Source organism: Haliaeetus albicilla, chromosome W (genome assembly GCF_947461875.1).
Source record: "Haliaeetus albicilla chromosome W, bHalAlb1.1, whole genome shotgun sequence".
In the NCBI taxonomy this organism is placed as follows: Eukaryota; Metazoa; Chordata; class Aves; order Accipitriformes; family Accipitridae; genus Haliaeetus; species Haliaeetus albicilla.
This window is the reverse complement of record NC_091515.1, coordinates 27,647,695-27,655,648: the sequence shown is the minus strand read 5'-3', so window position 1 is coordinate 27,655,648 and position 7,954 is coordinate 27,647,695. Positions and strand designations below refer to the sequence as shown.

The 7,954-nt window shown below is 44.3% G+C and overlaps 1 pseudogene; it reads right to left on the bottom strand.

Moving 5' to 3' along the window:
- Window positions 1-6,012: 6,012 nt before the first annotated feature.
- LOC138683391 (uncharacterized) lies at window positions 6,013-7,748 on the bottom strand (annotated as a pseudogene).
- Window positions 7,749-7,954: the final 206 nt, after the last annotated feature.

Here is a 7,954-nt window from a genome sequence, read left to right as displayed (position 1 = left end):
TTCCTTGAGATGATGGTCCAGTCCCTCACACCTAACAATCTTTGAGGCAAATGGTTCAGGATAACAATTCAGTCTCTTATACCACCCCATGGCTCAAAGATTGTTTCAGGACCCATGGTGGTTTTGAGAAAAGATAGCTATATAGAAAAGCCAGAAAAGAGCATTTCAGACAATCTGTATTATCAACGGTGTGGTTTGCTGTACAGCGCGAATTTGTTTAACACCATCAGGCGAAATAGTAGTTACAAATTGCATATTAGTTACAACACGTTGAATCAATTGTATAAAGCATGGAATGATACATGGTAAAAAGAATAACATGGTAAAACCACACAACAAGTAAAATAGAATTCGTTTAACTCATGGACCACCAGGGAGCCAGGAAAACATATCAATGTCCCAGCCTTTCCATGTCTGGACAGGAACATGGGCCAACTTTCGTATTCCCGCAGTAATTTGTTTAACAATTTTCCCACTGTCATCAATTTTTAAACAACAGTTAGAATCATTTAGTTTACCACAAACACCTCCTTCCTCGGCTAGCAGGTAATCGAGAACCATGCGATGTTGTAATATTGCTGTTCGCATTTGTGTAGCTTGATCCGCCAATAGATCAAGGGCACAGGCTGTCTCATTAGTAATGATCTCTAGGACAGCTTGTAACCGGATGATGCGATTTAGGTTATAGATAGGTTCTCGAGCACCGCTAACCCACTCATTAGGGTTCCAGGTGGCAGGTCCATAATGTTGTATGATATGTTGAGGCGTCCACTCGTCTTTGCCCCAGGTCTGGCCACTCCCACCTGCTATAGAGGTATCAATGGATCGCCGATATCTATTGAGATCATCATATACCTTAACACCCAGTCCATCCCCTTCATCATCTGGGAGCAGGAAAAACAAAGGGTGAATTACCCCCACATAACACACTCCAGTCCAATTTGCTGGTAGCAGATTGTAGGCATGTTGGCCACACACCCAATAGTGACCCTTTAAGGCTTGGGCACCATTTTCAAACAAATCGGTAGGTGTCCGTGGTGATTGGAAATATGTTGAATTACCTACTCCCAGAGGATGATCTGACAGACCGTTCATCAACAACCAGTCCACAGTTTTTCCCACCTCCTCTGTGGTGCCCCAACAGATAGGAAGTCCATCTGGACCTATGCTCAAATGTCCTTGACAGCGGTCTTTATTATCACTTGACCACCAAATTTGAGTCCCATCAGTGAGTCTGCATTTCCAGGCACCAGAACCACTGTGCCAAAAGCAGGTAACATTAAGACGGTTATTAGACTGATTAGTGGAAGACCAAAAATGGGAAAACCATTTCCTGTGCCCTGTTTGATTCACCTAGGCCTATCTGGACCAGCGAGGCACAAAATTTGGGGAACTGGAACTCAAGAGGCAACAATATGCCTGGTTGTCTCCTTCTGGCAGTGTTATAGCTGCCCTATAGTTTGAACAATCAATTGGTCCACAACCGTCAGTGAGGCAATGGTTGTCATAAGTATAGGTCCAGTTGCACTTGCTATTTCCCATGGGAATACCATCTTTTTGTGTTTGGTTCAGACAATGTCCACCTTGGGCTGGATATTGTATTGTCCAGGGTTGTGTGTCTTCACCCCAATAAGAATCATTTTTTACTGTAATTACTCACTAACTATTTTGGGGAAATAGGCACAGCAGTCCATGGCCAGCTTTCCAAACCTAAGGGTCCACCACATATTTAACAATTAGTCAGATTAAAAGTGTTGGCCACTTGGTGGCCTAGAGCCACAAATTCATTTTGCCACTCCAAGCCTAAAAGAGGGGCACAGGAGGTTCCCCAGATATTAAAGGCAGCAACAATAGTCGTCCAAAACAACATCTGCGGTGGTATACCAAACATCCTATAAATATTAACAAAGCAATTACTGACAAGACTACACAAATGATTAACAGCTTCACGTATTTCCTCAGGCACGCTCTAGAGTCCTCACCTGAAAGAGAAAAGAAAAAACAGACTCGGTTCGTTCTAAGGAACCAGAAGCAAATTGTTATTAGAAGGATGGAATAATCCACCTGGTATTGATTTTATGTTCCTTTCTATAAGCATCTTTTGCTTTCCAAGCATATTTATTCATCGGTGTTTCCAGTACCAGAGGTACGGTTCCAACTGTGGGGAGTTCAACTAAGACTGGTTGGCCCGGAAAGTATGATGGATTTCTGGGATGATCCAGGCCATCTGGGGCTGGCATAATGGTTGGGGTCTTCGGGCAAAATGCTGTAATTTTCGGGCACCCATTCACTCCCCAACGACTGTTAACACTAGTCACTGCATCCCGTAGCCGTTCAGCCCATCCAGGCTTATGCAGCTTGAGGAAGCGTTTCAGCAAGCCATTCGTTCTTTCCACAGTTCCGTTTGCCTGTGGATAATACGGAGTATGGTGCACCCACGAGATCCCTTCCTGGGTTGCCCAATCTTGGACTATGTTAGCAGTAAAGTGGGAACCATTATCCGACTGAATCGACTGAGGTTTGGGGAAAGTGCCAAACCACTCTTTCAAAGCTTTCACTGTGTTTTCCCCAGTAGCTCTGGCAAAGGCTTCGGCCTGGACTAACCCTGACACTATCTCTACTTCAACTAACACATAATGCTTCCCTTCTGATTTCGGGAAGGGGCGAATGTAGTCCACTTGCCAAGCCTCCCACAACCCTTTCCCCTCCCTTAGGTGTAAGGGGTCACCTTCCAGGGGGTGTCTTTCCAAGCAGGTACGACATTGTTCACAGGCAGACACACAAGTTTTACATTCTTCCCTGATAACTGGCCAACCTTGAGCTTGGGCCTCACAATAGAGATCTTTGATCCCCGAATGTTTCCTTTTTACATGTAGCCATTCTAACAATCGGTCCTAGTCTTCTGCTATTGGGGTGTTCTGGAGGGGAGCTAATCGGGCCAATTCATCAGCTTTGCCATTCCACTGGCTAACAGGGGTACTATCCTGTTGATGGGAAGCCACCCAGGCTACTGCAAATTTTCCTTGTCTAGCAATGGTTAGAATATCTTGCCACTTTTCTTTCTGCCATACAGGTATCCTATTGACTTCCCACCCATTTTGTTCCCAGAATGGAAGCCATTCAGTACAGCCTTTAAATACAGCATAGGAATCAGTATAGATATAGACAGGAGAGGTAGATTGAGTTTCATGCTGCAATTAATTCCCCTACTTGAGCACTACCTTCCCCTTTGGTGATTGTTTGTCCTCATTTATGCGGAGCGCTACAGCTCCATAATTCCAAGTTTTTCCTTCTCGTTTAGAGGAAGCATCAGTAAACCAAACATTCTGCAATTGTTCAGAAAAAGGGGGGCCACTTGTATTACAGGAGGAAGTTCAGATGTTTCCCTGTCTGGGCTTGTTTCTTCTTGAATGGTTAACATCTTTGTTGCCCCCTCAGACACAGTAAAAATGTCACAATAGTGCTCTATCTGGGCATACCATTTCCGTACAGAGACTCTCTGAGCCACCCCATCAGGGGGTGGAGTTCCTGCTAAAACTGTCTTGGTTACTTTAAACGGGTCTCTAAGCACTATAGGCTGCTGTCGAATAGTCCATTCAGCCTCTCTCAAGGCTAAACTGACTACAAACAAACCTTTCTCCCAAGCAGTATATCTTTTTTCTGCATCCTTAAAACTGCGAGAATAGAACCCAATAGGTTGAGTGGGTCCTTCAGGGCCCTTTTGCCATAAATGTATTGATAACCCACTTCTGGCAAATCCCCATTCAATATGGACAGGGTCTGTGGGATGAATAGGACCAAGAGCTTGATGGGCAGTTGCTTCAAAAATTAGCAATTGCAATGCCTCTTCGTGGGGCTTACTCCATTCCCACTGAGACCCTTTTCGCAACAAGAAGTCATACAGGGGTCTTGCAATAATTGAAAAATCAGGGATATGTTTCCTCCAAAACACAAGTAATCCTAGTACATGCTGCAAATCCTTTTTGACTCTGGCATTTTATTCTGATACAATGAGGAAAGGGTGTCGGGGGGATACATGTCATTCTGTTACCGAAAAACTCGGAATAAAGAACTTATCAACACCAATTTAGTGTAGATAAGCAGACACTTCTTTATTAACGGCCGGGTGCGCGGGCAAGTCCTCTCACGAACCACGCACACCTGAACACCAAAATCATACACCTTATATTAAACTTATTCATACATATTCATTAGATTTCCGAGAAATGTTATGCATATTCATTAGATTTCTGGGAAGTTATTAGCATATGTAAATGTCCTTTACACAGGCGCAGTGAAGGTCTCTGGTGGTCTTCAGAAGCCCTCTGGTGGTCTTCCATAGTCTTCCTCACTTTGTCCGATAGTTGACCTTTCACGTGATTCTGCGCAGTACGATTTTTGCCATCATGTATTAGATTTACATAAAATACATTCAATGTTAATTCTCGAATCTAATATTTTTAGTGATTGGCCCTCAGTCACACCACCTTATCAATATTCTTATACTAAAACAATCATTGGTTAATCTCACTTAACTCTACTGATTGGAATTCTCGTTAATTAGATCAAAGTAAATCTTTACCAAAGCTTCCGTGGTTAACTGATTTCAGACAATACTCGAATTCTTATAGTTACACATAATACATTTTCTTAAGTTCCTAAGTTCCTATTAATTTGAAATTCTGACATCTGTTATCTAAGTTCTAAATGTTCCTACTAGATGATTTTAACCAATTCCTCCGGCCTTGGTACAGGGCTATACAGGGGATTTCACAGCAGCTGTTAGTTGTTGGTTAAATATATAGAATGCAATATATATTTTTGCTAAAATATTTCTTATTGTTCCATATTCCTATTAAAATTAAATATGATTAATTCTAACTAATAACAAATCAGTAACAATTCCTCCCTTCCACCAAATTCCTAAAAACTGTACTTCGCTTGAGGGTGTTTGTATTTTCTCTGGTGGAATTTTCAACCCCAAGCTTTCCAAGTGAGAAATTATATTATCCTGAGTTTTCTGAACCTTTTCTGTTTCATCCCCACCTACAAGAATGTCGTCAACATACTGATAAAGACTGACCCCCTCCTCTGTCTGAATTAGCTCTAGCTCCTGCGCTAACGCATGATGAGCTAGAGTGGGGGAATGCTTGTACCCTTGTGGGAGTCGGGTAAAAGTAAATTGTTGACCCTCCCAAGTAAATGCAAAGCGGTCTTGATCTTCTGTTTGCAGGGGGACCATAAAAACATATCTTTAACGTCCACTGTTGCCATAATCGGGTGCGCTCGTTCCTGGATTGTAGCTATAAACTCAGCAATATTCGGTACCGCAGTTGTCAATGGACCGGTATTTGCATTAAATCTGCGATAATCTACAGTTAATCTCCACTTGCCATTAGGTTTTCCGCACTGGCCACACCGGGGAGTTAAAAGGAGAATGGGTTGGAATCACAATACCCTGTCCCTTTAAGTCCTCTAACACAGGCGCTATTCCCTCTCTGGCCCCCAAGGGTATCGGGTAAGGCTTAACATTTGTAAGCTTTGAAGGGGAAAGCAGCGGCGTGGCTTTTAACAGCCGAATATCTATTGTGGGAGAGCCAAATGACCACTGTCTCCTTTTGTTATCAATCCAGGTCTTTCCTTTTAAAACATCGAGTCCTAAAAGGTTAAGTGGAAACTCCCCCACAACCATTGTCGCTGTAGTGGCACTATCTTCTCCTGGCAAAAGCAGGCTGACCGCTGCTAATGCCTGTGGCTGAACAATGCCAAATGCATCTGCCACAAAAAGCTGCTGTTTGGAGGGTGTAATTCCGCAATTAGCAGCGTCTTTGGTTTTAATAGCTGAAATCTGAGCTCCGGTATCTACCAAAAAGGTGACCGGGACTTGTCTTGGTCCCACAATACCCGTAATTAGTAAATCACCCTGGCCGTTTTCAGTGAGCTGTCTAATATACATCCAACCTTCGCCCCCCCCCCCCCCCCCCCCCCGCTCACCACCGAAAGGCGAAGGATCTAGTTTCCCGCCGGCTCTTGAGTGGCATTTGGTTCTGATAAATCAATCAGGGAGGGTGCGCTAAGAGTAGTATTCTCAAAATCTACTTTTCTATTTGCCGATTTATCAGGCCACCCTGTTACCAATTTTTCCAATTTGTCTGTTGGCATCCCGTCCATTAAGTTACGCGGGATCGCCTTCTGGTATCCCTGCGCCCACAGTATATTATGTTTGTTCGGGATATCTCTCCCCACCGGCAGTTTAGCAAGGGGTGTTCTCTTATCACTCCCAGGGCACGGAACTATTTTTACTTCAGCCTGCCTCAAGCCCCTGGAGTCTGTTTTGGTGGCTGGAGGGTTAACAGGACCATACTTGCGCCCATAATTAATTAATTCCTGGGCCACTTCTCCCCAGGTCCACATTTTCTTATCTGGGGGGCGGCGGTGCTGATCAGGCGTGAATCCTCCTGAAGCAGCCCCAACACTCTCACCCTGGGGCATCGCCTGTGTCTTTCCTTGTAATTGTATACCAATCGGTTTCAGAGAATCAGGGAGTCCCCATATAAGGGGAGTCATTCGCTCAGGATCCACTGACATCATCATCGGGGACTCCTGCCTAGGCTCCAATTTTCGATCATACATCATCTGCAGACAAGCTGCCTTTTGCACACTCTCCACTAATTGATCAACAGTCCCCGTAATCGCGAGGGGATCCCCCCTCTCCAAGGGGTTCAAACCCCCTACCCAATAGGCTGCCCACTGGGTTAAAGACCAGGGGGCACGGTGATTCTCAGTAGTTAAAAACACTCCCGGTCCCCAATACCCTTCTGCCTCCTTTTCACTTAACAGAATCTGGTGTGTGTGTGTGTGTGTGTCCCCGACAACGATACTCTCCACACATACTCCGTTTCTGACTCCTTAGGGGTTCGGCCAAATTCCTTTTTTAGTTTTGCCAACTCAGTGGCAGTATAGGGGACCTCTTTAGTTGTAACTTGGGGGAATTGGTCCTGTTCATCATCATAAGTATATTCAGTTTTGACTAAAGGTCGCAATGAAGGCAGCTCTAACTTCTCCACTCTCTCTTTTGCTGCCTGCAGGTCCTTAAAGGGGTAGCCAATTTCTGATCTTGGAGGAATTTCCTCACGGACAGTACCCGCAAGGAGATGCTCCTTAAGAGCAATTTGCAAATGTTTCACTTGGTTCTTTTATGCTTCAAGTTGTGCTTTTAATCCCCCCACTTCTCCCATAAGGGACTGAACAAGATTTTGGAGGGATTCAATAATTTGAGATTCTGCAGTGAGGTGGCAATCCCTATCCTCCACTGCTGCGGCCAGACTGGCACCAAGAACGGCACAGACAATTGCTTTTCCTTTCCCTGACCGCACTCTAGCATCTTTCCGTAAAGCGACCATCCGATCAACAACACTCTGCAGATTATACCAATTTCCCTGAGCCCAGTCTATCCCAAGCACAGAGGGTCACGCTTTATGTTTTTCTAAAAAAATCAAACAAAGCTTCTTTCCCCGAACAGGCAATTTTGCTATCACTCATCTTATACAAAGTGGGGAAGCAGTCGTCTCAGGAAGGCAGCACGTAAAGTTTCAAACACCACAAGCCTGCCCCCCTTACATTCCTGAGAGGTCTCACGTATTAAAGCAGGGAAACAGTATGGCACTCTCATCTCAAGGGATCCTGTCCGTGACGCCAATTTAAATGTCCCGATCCAATGTCAGGGAAGGTTTCGATATGATCCCAAGAGCGAGATTAAGACACAAAGGAGGTCAAATGCCGTATAGTCAAAATAGGTTTTATTATCAAAAGTGGAAAATGGTAGCGATAGGATAGAAAGGAAGAAAAGGTAGAAATTAAGCAAGCAGTCGGGATAGGATTGCTAGGGTAGTCATTATTATGGATCCAGCAGCATCCCGTTGGTCCTCAATCTTCAATTCTTTGGTGGTGAAGA